Source organism: Narcine bancroftii, chromosome 6 (genome assembly GCF_036971445.1).
Source record: "Narcine bancroftii isolate sNarBan1 chromosome 6, sNarBan1.hap1, whole genome shotgun sequence".
In the NCBI taxonomy this organism is placed as follows: Eukaryota; Metazoa; Chordata; class Chondrichthyes; order Torpediniformes; family Narcinidae; genus Narcine; species Narcine bancroftii.
This window is the reverse complement of record NC_091474.1, coordinates 51,471,570-51,486,968: the sequence shown is the minus strand read 5'-3', so window position 1 is coordinate 51,486,968 and position 15,399 is coordinate 51,471,570. Positions and strand designations below refer to the sequence as shown.

At 36.5% G+C, this 15,399-nt stretch overlaps 1 protein-coding gene across 5 annotated transcripts in view; it reads left to right on the top strand.

Annotated features, from left to right (window-relative positions):
* The window catches only part of LOC138736086 (linker for activation of T-cells family member 2-like), a 125,918-nt gene that overhangs the window by 52,822 nt on the left and 57,697 nt on the right, over positions 1–15,399 (top strand). The gene's annotated exons all lie outside the window — the stretch shown is intronic.

Below are 15,399 nucleotides of genomic sequence, written 5' to 3'. Positions count from 1 at the left end.
TTTTACCTTTCCAAAGAAATTTCCTTATATATTTATTTAATTCCTGGAAAAAAAATTGAGGTTACAATATAAGTAAAGTTTGGGAATATATTCATCTTAACACTATTAATGTTAAAGATAAAGTTGTCAATTATTTCAAATCTTCTTCAACCTTTTGAAGTAATGATAAACAATTCAATTTATATAAATTCTTTAAATTATTATCTGTATGAATCCCTAGATTTTTAATCCCATTGTTTGGCCTTTTGAATTGAATATTTCTTTGATATTGACTATAATCTCCTTCCATAAGGGACATAATTTCACTTTTATTCCAATTTATTTGGTAACCGGAAAGCAGTCCATATTCTTCCAATTTAAAATGTAATATTCGCAAGGAAGTCTCAGGTTCTGTCAAATATATTAGAACATCATCTGAAAATAAACTAATTTTATGCTCTTCTTGACCAACCCTAAATCCCTTAATTTCCAAATTGCTCCTAATTGCCTTGGCTTGTGGCTCTATAGCTCATATAAACAAAGCTGGAGATAAGGGACATCTACTAGATCTCGTCAATTGAAATGAAGTATTTATCCATTAGTCACTACTTTAACTTAATCCATTTTACAAAGGTCTGTCCAAATCCAAATGTATCCAACACCTTAAGCAAAAAGTTCCACTCCAATCTATCAAATGTTTTTTCTGGATCTAGAGCCACTGAAACACTTGTCTTCTTTTTTGTGCTAAATTTATAATACTAAGTAATCTAGCCACATTATCAGCTGATTGTATCTTTTTTACAAAACTTGTTTGATCCGTATTTATTAATTTAGGTAACAATTTAGTCATTCTATTTGGCAAAATTTTGGCAACAATCTTAAAATCTGCATTTAATAATGAAATAGGTCTACAAGAAGGTTTTAAAAAGTCTCTTTTTTTGGTATCACGGTAATTATTGCTGTTGAAAATGATTCTGTGAAAGTGTGAGTTGATGATATCTGATCTAACATTTCCAGGAATTAATAAATCTTTAAATTCTTTTTTTAAAATATTTTATTTATAATTTTTAAAACTCAAACAGTTTCCATATTCAGATATTTACAAGTAGCCATGTACAAAATCTACCGCTCTGTTCAAGTCATTTCCCCCCGCCCACATCCCCTCCCTTCAATCTTCCACACATCACACGTACATTCATACCTCACCTACAGGACTTCTACAACAGAGGTGAGGGAACCAGCAGTGGGATCATCCCTGCCCCTTATACCTTTCAAGTAGCTTCTTAGCTCTGGGGCTCTTTCTATACATATTAATCTGTTTAGGGACAGGCACACCTCAAGACACTACTGGACATCCACATTCGCACACCTCACCCAGACTAAAAGGAACTAAAGAGAAAATGGAAAAGAAATTAGCCAATAAATAAAGTGCGAGGATTCACCACGTCTCAGCTGCCGGCGCCCAGGCTATCACTTTTCCTTGGCTGTTACTTTTCCTTGGCTGTTCTTGATTGAGGTATGATGAAAAAATCTCCTTAGTCCACTCCCCCATGGAAAGGTTCATAGATGGAGTTGGGGGCAGAGGCACCTGCGCACCAATGTAATTTAAATATGGTTGCCAAATTTTAAGGAATGTACTATATTTTTTCTCACGTTATAGGTAATTTTCACCAGGGGCACACAGCTCTGCATTTCCATGTTCCAACACGCAATGTCTAGATAGGGATTGAGTTTCCAGGTCACCGCTATACACATCCTGGCCACTGCCAATGTGATCATTATGAATTGTATTTGAAAGGGGGACAACTTCATCATAAGTCTTATGTCCAACATGTTCCCCAGCACGAATAGCTCTGGATCTTGTGGGAACTTTTTAACTATATTTCTTTCCAGGACTTGGCCTAGATTGACCCAAAAGGGCCTCACCTTGGTACATATCCAGGTCATGCGCACAAGGATTCCTGTCGTCATGTTGCACCTAAAGCATTGGTCTGAAATTTCTGGTTCAATTCCTGTGGCATCAAATATGACTGGTGAAGGGAATTGTACTGTACTAGCCTATGCCTTGCATTGATAATTGCTGTCATGCTGATTCAACACAGGTCTGACCAGCACTGATCATTAATTGTTATTCATAAATCCAACTCCCACCTTTGCCTCGATTTATGGTTTTGGTCTTTCCGGTTGGAGCAGGAAATACAATGTCAAAATAAATGTTCATATCTTCCCTTTTCAAATCAGGGTCTCCACATCACTGCACGTGGGTAAGGTCCTAAATTGTCACTCAAGAAAGATCTTAACAGAAGGTATCAGGGAAATGTCTTATTAGATAAATCATATTTATTCCTAAGCTGTTCAAAATGACATTCATTTCCCCTGCTCTTAACAGTCGTTGATACCCCTGATTCTCATTCGGCACCAAGTTTCCAGGATCTTGTCAATGCAATTAACCTGTTCAGAGTCAGGGGCATTTTTGGAGACAGTCCCACTTTTACTCCTATACACTAGTTCATTATATTCCAAATAATAATGACACATTTTAGTATGGGGCTGTCTTTTTTGCCAGATAACAATTTAGCATTCCATTTACAAATAAAACCCCCTGCTACTTTCTCGTCCACTTTTTTTAAACTTAATTTATATTATCAAAACAAAAACTTTTACAAAATACATAATATAAAAATGAGAACTACAACTATCCATAGAAACATAGAAGATAGGAGCAGGAGTAGGTCATTCGACCCTTCGAGCCTGCTCTGCCATTCAACGAGATCATGGCTGATCTTAAAGTTCAGTACCCCGTCCCCGCCTTCTCTCCGTAACCTTTAATACCCTTATACTGAAGAAATAGATCTAATTCCCTCTTAAATATATTTAATGAACCTGCCTCTACTGCCCTCTGTGGCAATGAATTCCACAGATTCACCACCCTCTGGGTAAAGAAATTCCTCCTCATCTCGGTCCTAAATGGTTTGCCTATTATCCTCAAACCATGGCCCCGGGTTCTGGATTTTCCCATCATTGGAAACATCCCATCTGCATCCATTCTGTCCAGTCCTGCCAGAATTTTATATGTCTCTATGAGATCCCCTCTCAATCTTCTAAACTCCAGCGAGTACAATCCCAATTTGCGCAATCTTTCCTCATAAGTCATTCCTGCCATTCCAGGTATCAGCCTGGTGAATCGCCTCTGCACTCCCTCCATTGCAAGAACATCCTTCCTTAGATAAAGTGACCAAAACTGCACACAATACTCCAGGTGGGGTCTCACCAAGGCCCTGTACAGCTGCAGTAAGGTATCCTTGTTCCTATACTCAAACTTTCTTGTTATGAAGGCCAACATACCATTTGCCTTTTTAACTGCCTGCTGTACCTGCATGCTCGCCTTCAGAGACTGATGTACAAGTGCCCCTAGGTCTCTCTGCACTTCCCTATCTCTTAATCTATTGCCATTCAAATAGTAATCTGCCCTCCGGTTTGTATTACCAAAGTGGATAACCTCACATTTATCCACATTGTAGTGCATTTGCCATGTATCTGCCCAGTCCCTCAATTTATCCAAATCACACTGGAGCTTCCTGACCCCCCTCTTCCGTGCACACAACCCCTCCTAGCTTAATGTCATCTGCAAATTTGGAGATATTACATCTAATCCCCTCATCCAGATCATTAATGTAAATTGTGAACAGCTGGGGTCCCAGTACAGATCGCTGTGGCACCCCACTCGTCACAGCCTGCCACTCAGAAAATGAGCCATTTATCCCAACTCTCTGTCTTCTACCTGCCAGCCAGTTCTCAATCCACATCAATACTTTGCCCCCAATCCCATGAGCCTTGATTTTGTAAACCAGTCGTTTATGCGGGACCTTATCATTAATTGTTATTCATAAATCCAACTTTTGTAAATCCATGTTGACTCCATCCGATCCCTTCTCTGCTAGACATATGCTCCGCTATTACATCCTTAATAATGGATTCCATCATTTTGCCCACTACTGATATAAGGCTCACCGGCCTATAATTCCCCGCTTTTTCTCTACCCCCCCTTTTTAAATAGTGGGGTAATATTAGCTACCTTCCAATCCATGGGTACTGATCCTGAGTCTATTGAGTTCTGGAAAATAATTCTTAAAGTATCTGCTATCTGAATGGCCACTTCCTTAAGTACCCTAGGATGTGGATTATCAGGCCCTTGGGATTTATCTGCCTTCAATCCCATCAATTTCCCCAAGACCATGTCCTTAGAGATACTGATTTCTTTCAGTTCCTCCCTTGCATTAGTCTCTATGTTTCCCAACATCCTTGGGAGGTTATTTATATCCTCTCTTGTAAAAACAGAACTAAAGTAAGAATTTAATTGTTCTGCCATTTCCTTATTCCCCATTATTTATTCCCCTGATTCCGACTGCAAAGGACCTACTCTGGATTTCACCAATCTTTTCCTCTTGACATATTTATAAAAGCTTTTGCAGTCGGTTTTTATATTTGTCGCAAGCTTATTTTCATAATTTATTTTTGCTCTCTTGATTAATCCCTTTGTCCTCCTTTGCTGCATCTTGAACTGCTCCCAGTCTTCGGTTGTGGTACTTTTTTTGGCCAATTGATATGCTCTCTCTTTGGACCCAATGCTGTCTCTAATTTCCCTTGTTATCCACCCCCTTCCCTACTCTCAACAGACCCCACAAAGGAAGCATTAAAAAAAAGAATAAAAACATACAGCAGTTTAAGTTATTACTAAATTCATACATTTCAAATAATTGCCTCATAATTATCATGTAAATTATTTGTAATTTTCTTCATAGTGACCTCAACTCATTATGCCAACGATTTACATTTATCTCAACTTCGTCTTTCCAGGAGGTTATGACACATTTATGCGCTACCGCCAATGCTAAACCTAAAAATGCTGTCAGAAACTTATCTAACCCCAAGTCCATAAATGGAACAATATAACCCAACAAAAAAAATTTGGGGATCTAATAAAATTGAATTTTAAACAAATTTTAAAGAAAATCCCTAATTTTATACCAAAATGATTGAACTTTATCACAAAGCCAAACAGAATGTAAAGTTCCAACACATGATCCACATCTAAAACATGACTCTGAATTACTAAATCTATATTTTCTCAATTTCTCAGGGGTTAAATATAACTGATGCAAAAAATTAATCATACTATATCTTACATTAAACAATTTATTCACACCATCAAAGCACATCATCTCTCAGTCGGCCTGATTAATATCACAAATTAAATCATTTTCCCATTTAATTCTGGATTTATCTAAATTTATTTTATCCATAGTATCTTGTAACAACGCATACATCTCTGAAATAAAACCTTTATCTGAAAAATGTGAAATCATAAACATCAAATTTCGTTAACTTAGGATTTTTAATTTCTCTTCCAAAATGATCTTTCACTAATGCTCTAATTTGATAGTAAACAAACAAAGAATACACTGAAATACCAAATTTCTCTCTAAGATAATTAAATGATAAAAATGTACCCTCTTCAAATCAATCCTGCAATAACTTTATTCCTTTAATCTGCCAATTTCCTAAAAATCTGTTATTCAATGAAAAAGGAATCAATTTATTTTGGTATATTGGGGCCTGAACTGATATTTTACCTTTTGAGCCTATTAATAAATTTCTTTTGGTCCAAATCCCTAACAACTGTTTCAAAATCGGTACATCATATCTCTGTAATAAAACAGAATTCCATTTAAATACAAATTGATGTGGACAAGATTCCAATATACCAGCCAATTCTACCCTAGCCCAACTAGGGTGGTGGGGGGGGGGAATGAAATATCTAACATACGATTAATAAATCTTAATTGAGCTGCTTTATAATAATTTTGAAAATGGGGTTATTGCAAACCTCACAAAGCATATTTCGAAGTCAATTTATGCATCTCTACTCTTGCTAATTTTCCCTTCCATAGAAATTCTCAAACTACTTTATTTAAGTCTTGAAAATAAATTTTGAAAGAGAACAAGGAATCAATTGGAAAAGATACTGAATTTGTGGAAAGATATTCATCTTAATGCAGTTTACTTGACCTATTAATGACAAAGGTAAATCCTTCCATTTAATCAAATCAGCTTTAATCTTTCTCATTAATGGTACATAATTTAAATTATACAATGATTGAATATTTACACCAATCATTATCCCTAAATACTTAATTTTATCAGTCCAATGGAATTTAGTAATTTGTCTACACTGGTTGTAGTTTCCTTCAGAATTGGTAATATTTCACTTTTATCCAGTTCACTTTAATATCCTGATAATTTACCATATTGTTCTAAACATTCTTGCAAGTAAATTAAAGATAATTCCAAATTAGTTAAATATATCAAAACATCATCGGCAAATAGATTAGTCTTATATTCATCATCTACTATCCTTATACCTATAATATTCTCATTCTGCCTAATAGCTTGAGTTAACGGTTCGATAACCAATGCAAATAGAGCTGGCGACAAAGGACAACCTTGACGAGTTGAAGGTGACAATTTAAAGAAAGAAGAGGTTTGACCATTTGTTGCCACTCTAGCTACAGGATTATTATATAATGCCTTCAACCAACCAATAAAAAAGGTCCAAACATATTTCTCCAAGACTTTAAATTTTAAAAAAATCCATTCGACCCTATCAAAAACTTTTTCAGCATCTAATGCTGACGTTGCTGACGTGAAGCATTGATCAGTGAAATCACTCTAAGAATATTATCAGAAGCATTCTTATTTTTAATAAAACCTGCCTGATCAGCATGTACCAATTGTGATAAATACTTAGCAAGTCTATTCACCAATAATTTTGCTATTATTTTATAATCCACATTTAATAAAGAAATTGGCCAATATGAAGCTACTTTCAAAGGGTCTCTATCTTTTTTTGGTATAACTGTTATTATTGCACTTAAACACGAATCTGGTAAAGCTTGTTCCTGGGTTACCTCATAAAGAACATCCATAAATAAATAAATAAAGAGGACAGATCATCATAAAAAAAAAATCATCTCCTGGAGACTTCCCATCAGACATTTGTTGAATGACATCCTTTATTTCTAAATCTGTAAAAGGAGAATCCAGTTTCCTCACATCATCTTCCCCTAATATTGGCAAGTTTAATTCTGACAAAAAAGATTCATTGGAACCATCTTCTCGAACTTCCTCAGAAGCATATAATTTCTGATAAAATGATAAAAATTGGTCATTGATTTCCTGAGCTTTAAAAGTAACTGAGTTATATTTCCTCACAGCGTTAATAACTCTTGATGCTTATTCTGTTTTCAGATGCCCCACCAAAATTTTATGGGCTCTGTCCCTTAACTCATAATAATGTTTAGATCTTTGAATCAAACATTCATATTGGTATGTTTGTAATGTATTATATCGTAACTTCAATTTAGTCAAAACTGCCTTATACAATTCCTCTGAAATTCTTTTTCCAAATCAGCTATCGGTTTTTCCAATGACCGAGTATCTGCCAAAAATTTCTTCTTTTTCTTTGATGCATAGCTAATAATTTGACCACATAAAAACACCTTCAAACATCCCATACAGTAAAATTATTTTGAACTGTATTCCTATTCAAATCTAAAAAGGAATCAATTTGATCCTTAATGAATTTTACAAATTCCGATTTTTTTCAATAACATTGCATCAAACCTCCACTGAAAGGTTGATTGAATAACTTTGGCCCAACACAAGAAATGAATAAGAATGACTGGTTAGAAATTATTCTACTCTTATCTTGAATAAAACGTGCTTGCAAATGTGCTGATGCCAAAAAAAAGTCAATCCTTGAGAATGAATCATGACGTGAGGAATAAAATGAAAAGTCTTTCTCAGTAGGGTTTAACCTTCTTCAAACCTCTATCAAATTTAAGTCTTTCATCTGCTTTTAATTTTTTTTTACGATTTTTCGAGATTTATCCAATAATGGATCTAATACACAATTAAAATCTCCCCCAATCAAAATATTTTCTTTAGCTTGACTTAAAATTAAAAAAGCTTCAGACACAAATTGTTCATCATCAAAATTAGGTGAACAACATTCAACAAAGACGATGACTCAGCAAACAATTTACAATTAATCAATAAAATTCGGCCACCTGATTCCACCAAAGCTTCAAGTTCAAATAGTATTTTCTTATGAATCAAGATCACCACTCCTTTTGCTTTCCAATTAAAAGAAGATGAAAATACATGACTGACCAAATCCCGCTTCAATTTCAAATGTTTTCTTTCAGTTAAATGAGTTTCCTGCAAAAAAGCAATATCGACTTTCATCTTTTTTATATAGGCTAAAGTATGTTTTCGCTTAATAGAATTATTTAAACCCTGCACATTAAATGTTACAAATTTCAAACTAGACATTGTTATTGGGATAAAATAGAAACAAAATAAAACCCCCTCTTTCTATTCCTTCTATCTGCAAAAAAAAACCCTCTCCAATAAAAAATATTGAAGCTCCCCTTGCTAAGTAACCTCTAAATTAAACAATCACTAAACCCCTCTCTAAACAAAGTAAAACTTACACAAATAAAAAGGTATTTAAAAAAATAAACTACAGAAGTAGTAACTCCCCACTTAACTGGGTGTGGAAAGAAATAAAATCCTCCCCATAGGTGGCGGACGACTTCCGAAAGCTTCAGCGACCTCCATCCCCCCAATTTATAAAATTATGTCTAAGTCAGCTCACAGCCCCAACGAATTCAATCCCAAAGCATGTTCTTCTGGATCATCAATATCAATCAAGCTTTTTGATATATTTGTATTCCCATTTCCATTCTTCTTATCAGGTGTCTTTTCTCTTAGGTGAAGAATTCATTTCAGTAGCTCTGTCTGGCTAAGAATTGGCAAAAATTAAAGCATCATGATCACTCTCAAAAAAACTGTGATTGGAAATTACCATAAAAAATCTTCGAAACTGCATGGTATTTAAAAGAAAATTTATAACCCTTCCTCCAAAGCACCTCTTTAGCAGAATTGAATTCTTTACACCTTTTAAAAAATTCTTAAATCCGGATAGAAAAAAACCTTATTTCCCTGTACCATCAACGGAGATTGATATCTACATGCATTTTTAACTGCTACTCTCAAAATACTTTCCCTATCTCGGTACCGTAAACAACGGATCAAAACAACTCGTGGAGGTTGACCCGGATATGGTTTACTTCTTAAGGCCCTATGTGCCCTATCTAATTCCAAACCTTCTGGAAAAAATTCCAATCCCAATGCTTCAGGGATCCATTTAAAAAATGTTTTAAATTGGATCCGAACCATCAATTCCTTTGGGAATTCCCATTATTTTAACATTATTCTGGTAGCTTTGATTTTCCAAATAATCTATCTTCTTCAATAAGTCCTTCTTCTGAATTTCCCATCCAACAAAAGAATCTTCCACTTTTTCTATTTTTTTCTTTGTTACGATCCACTTGTTCTTTACAAACTTGAAACGCACTTTCCATTTTCTTAAAATTGTCTTGAACTGTATCCACCATATTCAAGCATCTATTAACATCAGCTTTAATGACAGAAATATCTTTTATAACCCAAGTAACTTCTTCACAAATATTATTCATTTTTTCAGTCATATTCATGAATCCATGATCAATCTGAGTAGACATTTCTGTTGACATATTACCCATTTGATGAGCTATAGATTCTAAAATTGTAAAAACAGCATCAAAAGTGGTATAACTAGTCTCTCCTTGAGGCCTACCTTCTTTAATTTCAGTAACAGTCAATTTGAAAAGAAGCTTTTCCTTGTTCCTTTCATTCTGCCATTGATTTCATCACCTTACTTCTGATCTGCACACCTACAGACCCAGACCCGACATGTTCAGGTCGCTGCCAGCCCAGACCCTGTCCAAAAGATTGCAGACTCGAGACACACCGTGCATGCTTGGCAGTGCTGGGGCCTGTGCATGCACATCTTCCGACACGCTGCCTCGAGCTTCCGCGCCACTGGGACCCACAGTGGTGTCATGCATCGTGCCCGACTCTATAGACTCCTATAGTGCAGAGAAGGTTTACCAGAATGTTACCTGGGTTTAAGCATCTAGAGTATAGGGAGAGATTGGACAGATTAGGTCTTTATTCTTTGGAGCGTAGAGTTAAGACATGAGATAAGAATTAAGGGGCAGAGGTTTAGAGGTAACATGAGAGGGAACTTCTTTACTCAGAGAGTGGTAGATGTGTGGAATGAGCTTCCGGGAGAAATAGTGGCGGCGGAGTCAATTGTATTATTTAAGAAAAGGTTGGACAGGTATATGGATGAGAAGAAGATGGAGGGTTATGGGCATTGTGCAGGGAGGTGGGACTAGAGAGGGGTGTTTGGTTCGGTGCGGACTAGAAGGGCCTAATGGCCTGTTTCCGTGCTGTAAATTGTTATGTTATGTTATGTTATAAACAAAATTCAGTTTGGTAAACTGAAGCCAAAAGATCTTTAGAGAGAGAGAGAGAGAGAGAGAGAGAGAGAGAGAGAGAGAGAACACAAAATTCGAAGTTGTCTTGTGTTGCTTGCAGAGAGAGGAACAACTGGCTTAGTCCAGATCCTTCTGGGCTGCCTTCAGAATGTTCATTCTTTTTGAAATCCTAACATTCCAAACTGTCCTCCAGACCATGGCTCATGCTCTGGGCCTCCTTCCCTTTCACAGCACCCCCAGTGGTGATTTATCGTCCAAGTACAGAAATTTTTAGATAATTTTCTGCACATGCTCAGTCCGTCTCCCACTCTCTGAGCAGTCCACTTCCACCTTGGATCTCTCAGGCAAACTGTCACTTTTTAACATAAAACCACACAATGCATAGGCCAATACACAACACAGAACTCTGTAACACCTCCCCTGATAAAAAAAAAATTTGGTCCAGAAGAACAAATTTTTAACAATTAATGGAAGAATTACATAACTAAAATAAAATAAACACTCCATTTTTAAAAAATAAGTATGTGATAAGATTCATATCTACCCAGATTAACCTATGAACAAACAATATGCTAATGCATTATCTGTCCCCATTATGTGTGTAATAATTAAATCATACTCTTGTAATAGTAAGCTCCAATTCTATAATCATCTGTTCTTATTTTTCATTTTAGACAGAAAAACTAATGGATTATGATCAGTATATATTATTAACAGTTTTTGAGCAGTACAAATATACACATCAAAATGTTGCAATGCTAAACCAAGCACTAATAACTCCTTCTCAATGGTTGAGTAATTTCATTGATGGTCGTTAAACTTTTTGAGAAGTATGAAATAGGATGTTCTACTCCATCACCATCCTTCTCTTGTAACAGTACAGCACCAACTGCTTCGTCACTGGCATTCACAGGTAAAGAGTTAGGGGACACAGTACAGGCTGATGGCATAAAATGGCCTTTAACTTCAGAAAGGCTTCCTGGGATTGGGTCAGTCATGTATTTTCATCTTCTTTTAATTGGAAAGCAGGAGGAGTGGCGATCTTGATTCATAAGAAAATACCATTTGAACTTGAATCTTTGGTGGAATCAGGTAGCCGAATTTTATTGATTAATTGCAAATTGTTTGCTGAGTCATGGTCTTTGTTGAATGTTGTTCATCTAATGTTGACCAGATAAATTTTTCTTTCTTTCCAAGTAGTTTTGTTAATGGGAGTACAATTTCTGCAAAGTTTTTACAAAATCTACAATAGTAGCCAATCATACCTAGAAATCTCCGAAGAGCTTTCTTATTACCAGGGTTAGGGAACATAGTGATAGCCAATACTTTTGCTCTAACCGGTTGGTGCCACCTGTCCCTGTCCTACCACATCACCCAGATAAATTACAGTGGCATGTCCAAATTCACTCTTGTGCAAATTCACTGTGAGGCGTGCTTCCACCAGTCTCTGAAATAACTGCTTTAATTCAAACATGTGTTCTTCCCATGTATTTGTACTAATGACTAAATTATCGATATAGGCTCCTGTGTGCTCTAAACCTTGAATTACTACATTAATTATTCATTGAAATGTGCTAGGTGCATTTTTCATACTGAAAGGCATAACATTATACTCATACAATCCTGAAGGTGTAACAAATGCAGAAATCTCCCTGCTTTTCTCTGACAAAGGAACACACCAGTATCCTTTTAAGAGATCAATCTTAGAAAGAAACTTAGCCTTCCCCACCTTTTCTATACAATCATCTATTCTGGGAATAGGGAATGCATCAGTCTTTGTCACCATATTTACCTTCGATAATCTGTACAAAACCTAATTGAGCCATCTGGCTAAGGCACCAGAACACAGGGTGAACTCCAACTTGAACTTGATTTTCAGATGATGTCATTTTTGAGCATATAATCCACCTCTTGATCCAACAATCTGCTCTTTTCCTGATTAACTCAGAAAGGATGCTGCTTAATAGGCTTAGCATCACTGACCTCCACATCATGACAAGCCACAGTAGTTCTTCTTGGAACATCTGGGAATATATCCTTAAATTTCATGTAATGTCTTCATTTCTTCCCTTTCTGATGTAGTCAAATGAATTAACTTGGTGTCAAAACTATAGAATTTTCCAACCTGGGGCTTATCACTTTCTGTGCTCCATGAGCTTCCATGAAACTTATCTCCGCCTTACTTTTTTCTTTTACTAGCACTTTGGTTGGAATCCTAGTCTCCACCTCAGTCATTTTCTCAAAGTAGGGTTTAAGCACGTTCATGTAACAGACCTGTGTCTCTCTTCGATGATCAGGTATCTCAATGACATAGGTGACCTGGTTAATTTTTGATTTCACCTTATATGGTCCTGAAAACTGAGCTCTCAAAGGGTTTGACTTGCATTGGAAACAAAACCAATACTTTGTTGCCAGGTTTAATGTCCCTAATTTTTGCTTTTTGATCATACCAAATTTTTATTTTTCCCTGAGCAGTTTTTAAATTTTTCCTTGGCATCTCGGAAGCCTGATGTAATCTGTTTTTAAATTTGAAAACATAATCCAACAGATTTGATTGTATATCATTTTGTATCCACTGTTCCTTCAACAATAGTAATGGACCCCTGACTTAATGAACAAACACCAACTCAAATGGACTAAAGCCAGGAGAATCCTGAGTTGCCTCTCTAACAGCAAACAATAACAAATGGATTCCTTCATCCCAATCCTTATTATTTTCCATGCAATAAGCCCTCATCATATTTTTCACAGTTAAATGGAACCTTTCCAAACCCCCTTGACTTGCAGGATGATAGGCAGACAACACAATTTAATAGGCTCTCAATTCATACAACTCCTGTTGAAATATTCCAGACATAAAATTACTCCCTTGGTCCGATTGAATTTCCCTTGGTAGTCCAAACAGTGTGAAAAATTTTAGCATAGCCTTCACAATCATCTTCACTTTAATGTTTCTCAGGGGAATAGCCTCTGGAAACAATCCACTATCACTTTTGGGAAAGGCTTCCCAAAAGCAGGGTTGGGGGGGGGGGGGAAGGTGCCACTGGTGGTCCTTGATTAGGCTTGCCCACCAGTTGACAAGTGTGACAGGTTCTATAACATTCTTTCTTAAATTCGGCCAATAAAACTGTTTCCTTATCTTTTCTACCATCTTCTTCACTCCAAGATGACCTCCTAAAGGTGTACTATGAGCCAACTTTAATATTCCATTCCTGTAAGTTTTGGGAATTACATCTTGCCTTACACTGGCAGGTATCACATGTGGTCTTCACTTTCTCATCAATATTCCATCTTGAACAAAGTAACCTACTGGCACAGTTTCAATTTCCTAGTTGGACAGAATCTTATCTCTTATCCCAGCAAGATCAGGATCAAGATTTTGTCTGGCTATTAATTCTTCTCTTGACAACAGCCAAGCTGGATCCTTAGGTTTTGTCCTCAATGCTTGCCTCCACTACAGGATCATCACAGACTTTCTCTACCACTACCTTTTTTCTAGACATGGCTCTAGTAATGGCACATGCAGGGTAGATTTCCAAATCCTTTTCAGATTCATAAACCAATAGCTTACTTGTGAGCTTCACCGCAGGTATGACTTTACCCTCTGCTAAATAATTTCCTAACAAAAGAGAAACTCCATCCACCGGCAGACTTGATCTTATCCCTATCGTAACCAGGCCATTAACTAAGTCTTTAATTTCATCACTATTCTGTGCAAAAGTATAGGCTCCGCTTCACCACCAATGCCTTTAATTAAATTCACATCTCCAGTATTGGTCTCCTCACCAAAATTCAAAACGTTGCTTAATACAAGTGATTGGGCTGCTCCAGTATCCTGCAGGATTTTAACTGGCACTTGATTGGATCCTTCTTTAACTGAAATGAAACCTTCAGTCATGAATGGTTTAAAAATATCCCTAACTTTCTCACTCTGAACACAGGCAGTAGGTACCACCCTTTTCTCTTTCTTCATTTTCATTACAGGACAATTTGCTATTATGTGCCCTGGCTTCTTACAATAGTGCCAAATAGCACTCAAAAATTTTTCCTTCACCTATTTCTCTTCCTCTCTTCCTTTAACCTCACTTCTAGATTTTCTTTCTACTGTACTTGGATTATCAGTAGTATTCCTTTGAAAGGTTTCCCTGGTGTCCACTTACACTTGTGGGTTAAAGCATATTCCTCTGCGAATTTAGCCAATTCTTGCCAAGTTTTTATATTTTTCTCTGCCAAGTATACTTTAATATCATCAGGAACACAATTTTTAATCTCCTCAGTCAGAATGATTTCCCTTGAAAAATCAAAGTTATGTTCTACTTTAATTGCGGCACACCACCAATCAAAACACACAACCTTCCTATAAGCAAAATTCAGGTAAGATTTGGTTACTGCTTTTTTAAACTCCTGAACTTTTGTCTATAAGCCTCTGGGACTAGTTCATAAGATCGGAGTATAGCCTGCTTTACAAATTCATAATCAACTGCTTGTTGTACAGTGAGATATGAGTACACCTGTTGGGCTTTCTCTTTAAGAACACTTTGTAGCAGGAGTGACCACTGGTCTGGTCACCATTTTAAATTTACAGCTATTTTCTCAAAATGCTGAAAATACTGCTCTATTTCAGCTTCCTCAAATGGAGGAACTAACCTCACTTCTCTACTGACCAGAATCCTCTCCTCCTGACTAGCATGTGGATTTTGGGCTTCTCCCTCTCCTTGCGTTAGGGTCAACTTTAATTTAGCTGGTTCTAGCTCATGTTTCCATTCTTTCTCTCTCTCCTCCTTTGCGGCTGCCCTTTTCTCCATTTCTGTCTGCCTTTTTTTCCTCTAACTCTAGTTTTCTCAAAGCCAATATTCCTCTGAATTTTCTCCTTTGGAAACTGTTCTAATGCAGCTTCTTCAAATACCCCCTTTCCTACATAGTGGTTAACAATCTTTCAGGCAATTTCCCTTTTTTTCATCCCAGTTCTTAC